Here is a 12,714-nt window from a genome sequence, read left to right on the forward strand (position 1 = left end):
AATGTAACAGTGTCATTTTCCCTCTTCAAACTAAAATTCATGGATTTTTTGTGCCAATGTGGTTTTATTTCACCAGTTGCAAAATTTTCTTGAGGGTTTCATTATATTTCTCTTCAAGGAGTTCTCTTGTCTCCTCAGTTACTAAGCGGTATGAGATACTTACCAGATAGGACTGACGGAGGACATCGAGAAAGTTCAAAGTGCAGCAGCGCGTTTTGTGTTACGGCGAAATCGGGGTAAGAGTGGCGCTGATATGATAGGCGAGTTGGGGTGGCAATCGATGAAAAAAAAAAAAAACTTTGTTCGTTGCGGCGAGATCTTTCACGAAACTTCAATGCCAGTATTGTCCTTCGAATGTTAAGATGCTTTGTTGACACAGTTCTACGTAGAGAGATTTGACCATGTTATTGAAATAAGAGAAATCAGAGCTAACATGTCAAGATTTTAGTGTTCGTGTTTCCCATCCGACGTTCGAGATTGGAACGATAGGGGAACAGGATGAAAGTGATTCAATGAACCCTCTGACAGGTACTTAAGTATGTTTTGCGGAGTAGTCATGAAGACGTAGATGGAGTGACGTGGGTTCAGCATACTGCTGTATCGGCTGCTGTCAGTTTTTACTACCTGGAGGCGCTACTATTCGGTGAAACAGCTCCTCAGCTGGCATCAGGAGGTCGAGTGTACCCAGTTCTAAGGAATAATCTGTGAAAGACCCCGATACTCCTCTGCAAAATAGTAAAGTGCTATAATCACCCTTTTACGAAGGCGGATAATCAAAATTTTTCAAGATAATTAATCCACAAACATGTAACTGTTGAGGCAACTAATGATAGTCACACAATTGACGCCAAGGAACATTCCTTTATGTTAATGCAATATCATTCCGTGATTTGAAGATGTTCGCTTAACCTAAGCTGGTTGTTTGTGAGCAAAAACCCATTAAAATAGCTCTTGGTAATTCTATCATGGCCACCTACAAGTACATAGATGGCTGCAGCGCTTATAACAGAAAATAAACAAAATATTTTACTCCATTACTAATCCAGTGAGATAGTTCCTAAGAGCAGCTTCTTTTAGTTTTATCTTGGGAATACCAGTTGGGAATCGGAGTGACGTTGCAAGAAAATAATGCTTACTGATAGGTGGAAGAGCTCGTTTCAATTGATGTCGCATATTAAATTAGAAGTGAGCTTGTTCTGTATCCTCAGACGCAGCGCACGGACTGCGCCATCTGGTCCCAGAGCGCGCATTCCCCTGAGACGGCTACGCGCCTAGTTCTGTGTTACGTATAATGGTAGGTATCCTCTCGGGGAGCATGCGGAGGGCTTGTCTGCCAGCAGGCGCTCCATTACGCTGTGAGCACAGTGCAGGCCTGCGATGGCTGCTCCCGACAGCTCTGCTCCTCCGCTTCCACAAGTGCTCCAGCGCTTTCCGCGAAGTGCGTTTGTTACCGCAGAGGTTTCAATAGCTCTGTTCTCCAAAACAAGTTTCTCCATTGGCTTTAGAAATTACTGCGCTGAATAGTGCTGGTCTTAGAAAAGGCACAGAATACCATACTAACTGTGCGGAAAACTGTCGAGGGTACCAAGGTATTACATAATGTTATTCATTACTTGCACTAAAAGTAATTAAGAAAGTAGTTGACAGTATTTGTAGGCGATTGATGTACTGATCAGAAGAGTGGTTTACAAGTAAATACGCATGACAGCTATAGGTACATCATCACATTCTGATATGAGGCTTGCCAGCCGGTGCCGGTTTGAGTAAAATGATTTTGGGTATTGAATCGAGTCGTTGCAATCTACTAAAATAACAGCAACACGTCGGTCTAAACGTTGGCAGTTTTATTCCTTTAGTAGTTTACAATGAAGCGGCCCAATACCCGAAACTATTTTAGCCAAGACTTTCACTTCCTGTTTTAACTCCATACCAGAGTCCACCAACCGAAGTGTTTGGCGATCTTCGAGTCTCATGGAAACCAATATCCAGTTGATTTCAAATGGTGAGAAAAGGTGCCCACAATAGTAATGGTTTGACACATTACAGTGAGGTGACGAAAGTCAGGGGTATTGATATGCAGATATACAGATGGCGGTGGCATCGTACACGCAAGTTACAAAAGGGCAGTGCACTGGCGGCTCTGTCATATGTACTCATGTGATTCATTTGAAAAAGTTGCCGACGTGATTATGGCCGCACTACGGGTGTTAACAGACTCTTGAACACGCAATGGTAGTTGTATCTACACGCGTGGGACATTCTATTCAGAAAAAAATGTCAGGAAATTTAATATTCAAACATCCGCAGTCTCAACAGTGTGCCGAGAATACAAAATTTCGGACATTACGTCCCACCAAGGACAACGCAGTGGACGACAACCATCACTTAACGATCGAGACCAGCAGCGTTTGCGCAGTCCGTCACTGGCTGAAATAACGGCAGGGATCAATGTGGAACGTGCGATAAAAGTATCAGTTATGACATTGCTGCGAGATTTGGCGTTAATGGGCTACAGCAGCAGACGAACGACGCAAGTGCCTTTCTAACAGCACGACATCGCCTGCAGCGCCTCTCCTGAGCTCATGACCATATCGTTTGGAACCTAGACGCCTGGAAACCCATGTCATGTTTAGATGAATTCCGATTTCAGTTGGAAAGCGCGTATGGTGGTTTTAGATTCTAGCGCAGACCCCTCGAAGCCATAGATAAAGGTTATCAACAAGCACTGTGAAAGTTGGTGATGTGTCCATAACGGCGTGGGCTGTGTTTACATGGAATGGACTGGGTCTTCTGGTCCTACTGAACCGATCATTGACTGGAAATATTACGTTCGGCTACTCGATGATCATTTGCAGCCAATCAGTGATTGAATTTTATAGATGACAGTGCTCAAAGCCACTGGGTCACATTTGTTCACGATTTGTTGGAAGAACATGCTGAACAATTCAAATTAGCCGCCCAGTTCGCCCGACATGAATCCTGTACCGGCAATACTTCCGCAGCTTTGGCGGCTACAGTGGCAGTTGTTGTTGTTGTTGTTGTTGTTGTGGTCTTCAGTCCTGAGACTGGTTTGATGCAGCTCTCCATGCTACTCTATCCTGTGCAAGCTTCTTCATCTCCCACTACCTACTGCAACCTACATCCTTCTGAATCTGCTTAGTGTATTCATCTCTTGGTCTCCCTCTACAATTTTTACCCTCCAAGCTGCCCTCCAATACTAAATTGGTGATCCCTTGATGCCTCAGAACATGTCCTACCAACCGATCCCTTCTTCTGGTCAAGTTGTATCGCAAACTTCTCTTCTCCCCAATCCTATTCAATACCTCCTCATTAGCTATGTGATCTACCCATCTAATCTTCAGCATTCTTCTGTAGCACCACATTTCGAAAGCTTCTATTCTCTTCTTGTCTAAACTATTTATCGTCCATGTTTCACTTCCATACATGGCTACAATCCATGCAAATACTTTCAGAAAAGACTTCCTGACACTTAAATCTATACTCAATGTTAACAAATTTCTCTTCTTCAGAAACGCTTTCCTTGCCATTGGCAGTCTACTTTTTATATCCTCTCTACTTCGACCATCATCAGTTATTTTGCTCCCCAAATAGCAAAACTCCTTTACTACTTTAAGTGTCTCATTTCCTAATCTAATTCCCAAGAATTTCTTCACGGGACTTCCAACGACTTTTGAGTCCATTCCACGTCGATCTGCTGCACTAAGCCTGGCAGGAGGAGGTCAGACACTACATTAGGGTGCATCCCATGACTTTTGTCACTTCAGTGTATGTATCAAGTCACGTCAGGACAGCAAGAGGAACATCCGATATTGCGTTATCATGTTGAAAGGTAAAGTATGTGACATTCCGTCACGCACACACGTTATAAAATTAGTGGCTCTAGTCCCCATCAATGGCTATCCGAATAATAGGTGATCGTGTTGCGTAGCTGATACTACCCCATACCATGACATCAGGTGCTGAAGTCACATAAAGAGAAAGAATGAACTCTGGGAACGAGCTTCCATCGTGATGTAGTACGAAAAGCAAGGAAACGTCCGAAAACAGCGCGGTACCACTCCTGTGTCAATTGCTGCACTGCTGTCGCCATGCCCCTCTGTGCTTCTGAGTCAAACTAAGGCACAACTGTGCTCACGATGCTGAGAGGCCGTCATCGCGTTGGCCTTGTAGATTCATCTCTAGCTGCAAACAAGCCATTGTTTGCAGCAAGACATTGTACAGTCTTAGCTTAATGCTCAAATAGATAAATAGAAAGAGAATGGGATGTTGTTAAGTGGCAAGCTGTAAACGGTACAACCCTAGTGATGTCTGTCGCAGTCCAGTATGTCGTGAGAACATATACACTGACGAAGTACATAGTAGTAGTCACTTACCACAAAACCTAACACCAAGGAAAAGGGGACAGGGCACACTATGTCTTCTGTTTTGTTAAACGAAACTCTGGCAAAACACAAGCTTTTCCTAATAATCACACCTACATCAATCAATAATAATAAAAATATTAATAACGAGTCACTTCCAGCCGCTTCTCTTAAAGTGCTGTCGTCGAAGTTCGTCACAAGACGGAATCGACAGTTTGGTGACGCAACCAATGGTGAAAGTGTTACACACGACATGAAAGACAATTACGCCCTCACGTAAAATTCACGAGAATTGTAAATGTTTTTCAATGTAGAAAACGCCAATTTGTACCAGTCAGAAAAACAAATAAGTTAAAGGCTAACATAAACTTTTACTTCTGTACACACATGTAATTCTGAAGTGCAACTCTTCTAATTCCCGAAGATGCATCTTTTGAAGTAATATACCAAATGTGGACATCCACACGACCTTCTAGTATTCTGTCCTGAGCGTCCTCGAAGTGTGCAGCTGCTCTAATTCCCTAAGATGTGTCTTTTGGTGAAACATACTAAACGTGGACATCAGCTTTGCCTGCTGGTATCCTGTCCTCAGAGGCCTATAAGTGTCCTGTCCACTGTTTCCGGAAACCTTTCCTGGATGGTTTCTTTCCGATGATGGTTCTTGGGTCGTCGTGCAACGGTATCTGCAGACCTTGCCTACTTGTCTGTTGTCAACAACACAAGCATCGTCTGCATCTCGTGGTCTGGTGGCTAGCGTTGCTGGATCACGGGGTCCCGGGTTCGATTCCGGGCCAGGTTGGGGATTTCCTCTGCCCAGGGAGTGGGTGTTCGTGTTGTTCTCATAATTTCATCATCGTCATCATCATCATCATCATTTGTGACTGTGGCCAGATTGGACTTTGTGAAAAAATTGGACAGTGTAAAAATTGGGGCTTTCTACGGGCGCTAATGACCGGGAAGTTGAGCGCTCCCCAAACCAAAAATCATCATCAACACAGGTATCACAAGTCCATCCCAGATGGGAATACCACTGAAGATAAATAAAAGAAGGACGTATTTTCCTTTTATTTAAAACTCTTGTAAACACACGATGGCAAAGAATGAAATAATTTGTGTAGTTGTGATAAGCCGCTGGCCGAACGTAAGACTGAACAACTGACGAAAACCTTTACTCGCGGTGGTTATATAACCGACATCGATCTTATAAAAATAAAAACCGCTAACCTCAAATGAAAGCTTTCATATATAGGATGAAAACGTCACCTTTGTATATGTAAACTGTGTTTGTGTGCTTAACGAAGAACATGATGAAACATTTACTTTCAAGTCACAAAGGGTCAGTCGCATAAGAAAAAAATAAAGTCTGAAGGCTCTGCGTCAGTTTTTGTTCTAGGTGTTTCCTGCTGGTTTCACCCTAACGGGGGACAAAAATCAATTAGCCCATGAGTATATTATATTATTCCAGAATTTCATGTGAAATAATGTCCTTGTGCAAAAAGGAGAATTCGTTACCCACCTGTCCCACTAAACCTTCGTTATACAAGAAACTTGTAATTTAATGACAAGAGTATTTTTGGCTGGTTTCAGCACTGAAATTTAACCATTCCCATGCCCCAATGAAGGGGTGGTGTCAATAATATTTTTCTTTTCTTCTTTATTCTGCAGCAGCTTAATTTGAAAGGACAGTGATTTTCTTGTTGAATGGAAAATAATGCTGTTATTACAATATAAGGTCTTGCACACCATTTGGACTTATTAATAGATATTATTAACAACTTTTGTTAACATGAATAAGAGAAAATCTGTCAATTTTTGGTGATTTTTTCTCTTTTGCTCATTCCACTCTTCTCTTGTTATCTGTTGTGTCTGTACGGTCATATGTGGTCCATATAACTTTATTATTTGTTGAATAATAATTTCAAATTCGAAAGGAATGCATTGTATTGTGGTTTTATTCATTTTAATCACAATTAACATTTTAACAGCCCATCTGCTGAAAGGAGCTGTGAATTTCTTTAACCAAAATTAACTGGCTTGGTCATGATCTGTTCAGCAGTCGTTGCGGTCCTTTCACTGAGATAACAATTGTTTACGCTTGTCATACAGAGACTGTATATTTTTTTTTATGAAACTCGATGTATAAGTGCGAACAGAAATTGGCGTATATAGAATTTTGAATGTCACGATCATTAAATTCCTTCTACCAAGTCATTTAATGCTAAAGAAACATTCGGTGTTCCATTCTCTAAGGAAATTGAGAAGAAGAGGTATTTATAATGACAGTATTATTTTTATTATTATTATTATTATTATGAAGAGGTTTACATCAGTTTTCTCTGTCTTCGATGTAGCGACGTTTGAATGTGACCTGAATTCACGGTTTCTTGTGAACCAGTCCGACTTTCGACAACGTTTAAACGTAAAGATTCAATTCAACTCTTTTACTTCTCAGATCGCATATCTCGTCAAAGTTGATCCATAGTCTTGAATACTATTTCTCTCTTGATAGAGCTATAAAGTCTTAACTGCTTACAAGGGAAACCCCCATTGCACCCTCTCAGACTTAGTGTAAGATGGCCTAGTAGATAGCCCGTCAAAAACTGAACACAGGTAGAGCATGAAAACAGAAGGAATGTGTACTGAACTGTGAAAATAGAAGCAAAATAAGAACAGCGTACGGTCCAAGCTAAAGATGTGCAACTTCCAGCGAATTTAAGTAGACACGGGGTAGTAGTTATGTAGTTATGATGTTGTACTGCGAAGAAGAGAGACTTGTTTAAATCTCCCTTGTGCCACATGTTTCTTTTTTTTCACAAAATTACTAGCTGCTCATGCTGTCACTGACGTCTCTGTTCGCTGTATCCAAATTGGTGTCTGCGTCGTGGTGTAACGTCCGTTTTCAACAGCGAGGTGTAAAGAAGGGACCTCGAGAAGTATGTATCTCCTGTTTGTTCTACACAAGTACCACAAGTTATAACTCCTGCGTTCCTCTTCTGCAGGTTTGGGTTCTTGGATTCCTTTGTTTCAATGTAGTTCACACCCGTTTATTTGTTCTCATTTCTGTGACAGGTATATTAGGCATATCGCTTGCCCACACTATTCATCACATTTGCTTGCGACGGTAATATTCTGCAAAAATTTCAGTGCAATTATATAAGCATCTTGACGTCCTTACACTCACTTTAGCTGTTACCTGCATTTCAATTTCCAATCCTTAGCAGTGAAAACTGCAACTTACAGTGGGGCGCCAGCGCAGTCAGACACTTGCAAAGTGGTGATAAGCAATTATTCCCACAGAAGACATCAACCATGTAATCGTGAACGACTTCTTCGATACCAGAAACAACAAGACCCAATAAATCTTAAAATAGGCAATTAATTTAGTGATAAGTAGCAGCCTCAGATCGTATCTTAGTATATAGCCACTGTATTTTACTTTTCAGTGGCAAGACAGTGAGCTGCATTATAAACAACAATAGAACATACGGTCTTGTCACTGAATTGTAAGAGGAATCATACCAGCTGTACACGTCACTTACAGCTTAAGTGAACAGAAACAACAAAAAATGCAAACTCGGCTTGTGTAAGACAGAAATGAAAAGATGTTAAGAAAAAAAAGGAAGCCTGTTGTAGACTGAGACGCCCTGCTAAGCCTGCAGGACAGGACAAGTAGTAGGATTGTGGAAGGGGGCCAGAATGAGCGGCTGTCAGTTACACTCCAAACATAACACTTTGATTAGTTGTTCAAACATTACAACAAAACTTCTAAGCTTGACAATCGACAGAAAACGTCTTTAATTCTGAAACGGCTGAAGGCCCATGAGTTAAATACTACTGCTATAATTTTTTTTTTTTTTTTTGAGACAGAAGGCTCTAGACTTTAACCTTAAACAGTATTTAAGGACAAGCGATGTAAGACTTGACTAGTCAGATAGATTAAGTTTTTAAAAGCGGCTTAAGGCTGATTTAAAACAATATAGCTACAATAACTTTTCAATAGGCAGAAGGCCTAAGCTTTATGACCAATAAGAAACCTTACTCAAAACGGCTGAAGGCCTTTGTTTAAAAACAACTGCAACCAATTTCCCAAGGCAGAAGGCCCAAAGCTTTTAACATTAAATAGTATTTAAGCCCAAGTGACGTAAGATTTGGTAAGTAAGAGTCCATAATTTTAAGGTGGCTAAAGGCCCATCATTTTAAGAACAATACAACAATAAAATTTTCAACAGGCAGAAGGCCAACAGCTTTATCGTGAAAGAATGTAATACTTGATTCGTAATAGCATTAAAACTTGAAGCAGCTGAAGGCCGATGCTTCTAAAACCAATACACTACAATAAATTTTCAACAGGCAGAAAGCCCACAACCTTATATTCCTAAAGGTAAGACTTGCCCAATTTAGAAAATTTACTTTTAAAATGGCTGAAGGCCTTTTGTTTTAAAAACACAATTACAAGCATACAAATCCGAACCATCGGCTATGAGCCATGAAATACACAGTTAAAGGCCAATAAGAAAGGCAGTATAGGCATCGGCGCTCAGAAGTTTCCAGGGGGCTTGGTCTGTCCTTGAAATCTTAACGTTCGCTTAAGTGAGACAAGAAGTCGGCCCAACCATATTCGATCCGCCGGCAACACAACCAAGAGACAGTCAGGGACCCATCGACAAGGTGACTTGCTAACCATTTACCAGTATACGAGAATTCCAAAGCCAAAACATTACAGACGTAGCCGTCCACAACCAAAAATACATTAAGCTGTCAAAAACTACACACCATGTTGGAGAGCGACAACAGGTGAGAAAAGGACACAGCCTGAATTTACGTCAGCGACCAGGGCAGGCAACCGGAACACTAACGACTACAACGCAGAAAATTCCACTGTGCGTACTTGAATTTCAAACCGCAAATATAGTTAATTCCCCCACATGGTGGCTAAATCTTCACCAACTCGAACACTCGCGGTTGTTCCCAGGAATACCGCCAACAGCGAACCACCAACCAAGGGGACAATGTGAACAGACGTGGCTTCCTTAATTAAATCACCACTTAACTTTCATGTCCTGGGTCGGTGAGCCACGAACCTCATAGCACTCAGAACAGCCCCCACATGCGCTCTGACACTGCATAAATACCGCCAGCGGGCCCGGCCGACTGCGCCACGTGGAGACTTACTTGCTGATCTGCTCCAATCGACCGTCTGACTGTACACCGCCAAGCTGGAACTATAAACACCAGACCAAAGATGGTATAAGGTGCAAATATCGATACACACCGCTGCTACCACACGTAGAAAGAGGAAGAACCGCGCCATAATCGCAATAACCGCGGGAAACCACATGCATAATAGCAGCCAAGGTTTAAAGTAACGCATAAGCCGGGGTCAGCACAGCTCATAGACGTATCAGCGTGTGGGAGACTGAAAGTTATTTAGAAAATAGAAAAGTAATGATGGCAAACAACGAGATTCACTCTGTTACGTGGTAAACACTTGATGAAACACATGGGAAGACTGTGTCAGCAAAATGTACAATTTATCTAAGCTTTCTGCAAAACAGGATGAGAGAATCAGCTATGGTGAATAAATGACGAAGATTAATAGAGTAGGGCATGTTTCGGACTTCAGTCAAGGGAAAGTCGATCAGTAAGTTATCTTCAAGACCTACCAAAATCTGTGGGAGTTACAGGATTTTATGGTTGTTTTGTTTGCAATAATTTTATCAGGGGACTTACCATTTGGTTTTTAAAACAGAATCAGGCACAGAATCATACAAGGCGGACGGAGGACCATAATGTCGGACCAGGCGTTTGTAAATTGTTTAATACAATAATGAGCTCTAGTATGTTAAGGAAATTCAGTGGGAAACTAAGTGAAGTTTCGTTACGCGTCGTAAAAGAAAGGGATGACGTTACCAGAATAGTAAGAATAGCATTGTTTCTCTGTGAAATAAAAGAAATAATTACAATCATCAGAGTATCGTCATAGCATATTCAGTCCTCTGCAAAACCAGTGATAATTTAGGAACGTGACGTGTAGACGAAAAATGTACATGAAAAAAGAACAGAAGGTACATAGTAACGTAAGGAGAAAATGAAACAGAGGTATGTTCATGTGGAAACTGTTTAGGACACAGTTTTTGCTGAGGAACTGATAGAACCAATAAAGAAACTCAAAAGTTTCAGAACAGGGGTACTAGTGATGCAAAATCAAGATATTCACTATATTTCGAAAACTAAATAGTCGTTTCGCCAGAATTTCAGAATAAGTGTTAAAACAAATGGACAGTCTGTTAAAAATAGACATAGCAAACATGTACGTAAAATTATTTTTCTTGCACTCATGGTTACACTTTTGACCAGTTTTTGTCTGTGTGGGTATTATCAAGATATCGAGTTCAAAATGTTCAAATGTGTGTGTATTCCGAAGGGACCAAACTACTGAGGTCTACGATCCCTAGACTTACACACTACTTAAAGTAACATAAACTAACTTATGCTAATAACAACACACACACCCATGTCCGATGGAGGATTTGAACCTCCGGCGGGAGGGGCCGCGCAGTCCGTGACATGGCGCCTCTAACCGCACGGCCACTCCGCGCGGCCAGGATCTCGAGTCACTTTAGAGTCTGGCGTTAGAGTAGAGTTACAATGGGTCTTTAGACAACAATAGATCTAAAGATATACTGAATCAGGTCGTCTTATAATCGTCGTGCAATCTGATGTTAACCGCGAGAGGCTGTTGATCTCTCTCGTCATTGTGTATGCCATAATAAGTAAATTTAAATGATGAAGAGTAGTTGATACGAATATAATAACTTGCTAAACATCAAAACTAAGAAAGAAATAGTATAGATGGAAATATTGATTCCATTTTGGACATTATTATTCAAGATGACAAAAGAAAAGTCACATTACAAGGAAATTGCCACAGGTCGTAAAAGCTCTTTTAACAAAGAGACTCACTGCTATGAAATATCAATTTAGTCAAGGAAGATGGTGCATAGAATGGAAATTGGAGTGTTGGATATATGGATTAGTAGAATCTGAAAGCTTTACACAATTGGCGGCCCGAAGGTGCTTTGAAAATTATTTAGTAAACAAACGAACGAAATGATGAGATACTACTAGGAAGAATCGGGGTAGTAAATCAATAAAAATATATTCAAAGAAAAATGTAAATCTATGGTATGTCTTACAGTAATCAGCAGGTTAGCGCAGTATAAGGATTAGCAGAGGAAACACCACCACAAGTGACAATTAGAAATTATGTAACACATTATCGACAGTATTCGATACTGTAGGTGGACAGAAAGATAAAGCCTCGTACAGTATTGTAAAAGAGAGAGGACGAAAAACATTAGTAGAGCGTCTGACGTTTTTAAGTATACTTATTTGGTGGGAGGACGTTCTCATCAGTGATGTAACCTATGTTCTACGTTAAACGACAAGTAGCCTTTGTGCTCACTGTGATGTTTGTATCCTAAAGCCAAAGGACACATCCTGCAAGCTCTGTAGTCATCCATTAGATAAAAATTTTCTCCTGTTAGTTACAGCGAATGCAGTGGATGCAGCTGAAAACTAATGATGAGTTTTTCCGCAAAATCTGAATTAAAATCGGTAATAATCACATTCTGAGCAGTTCATCGTGAATATAACTTATCTCCCGTGCATTACTTTAAGTGTGGTGTTTTCCGTCGGGTAGTGCCTCAACGTTTGCAGCCAGTGAGGTAGCACTGATCCTGTCAAAACCAGTATTTTATGTGAGGTTCGGGGAAGTGTCATTTACGTGTAGTGTATTCAGTGACCCGATTAAGCAATTTTCCGAACACAACATTGAATTTTGGAGGCTGACAGTGCCAACACTTCTCGGTATAGCTTTTCCAGGACGGTATGACGCGTTCAGATCCAGAACGTATATGCGATAGTATTGCGCATACGTTATTCATTCTGCGTCTGGAATATACTTACAGTTATCAACAAAGATCAGTAGTTACATTTCTTTTTTGTTGGGTGTTTCGAGGTTCTCTTCACTCACGAATAACGTTGGTTCAAATGGTTCAAATGGCTCTCAGCACTATGCGACTTAACTTCTGAGGTCATCAGTCGCCTAGAACTTAGAACTAAGTAAACCTAACTATCCTAAGGACATCACACATATCCATGCCCGAGACAGGATTCGAACCTGTGACCGTAGCGGTCGCTCGGCTCCAGACTGTAGCGCCTAGAACCGCACGGCCACTCCGGCCGGCTGAATAACGTTATTCTTTCGCCTGATGTAAATACATAAACGGAAAGTGAAGTAATAGAATTACTTAACAACACATTTTTACAA

Source organism: Schistocerca americana, chromosome 1 (genome assembly GCF_021461395.2).
Source record: "Schistocerca americana isolate TAMUIC-IGC-003095 chromosome 1, iqSchAmer2.1, whole genome shotgun sequence".
NCBI classification, from domain to species: Eukaryota; Metazoa; Arthropoda; class Insecta; order Orthoptera; family Acrididae; genus Schistocerca; species Schistocerca americana.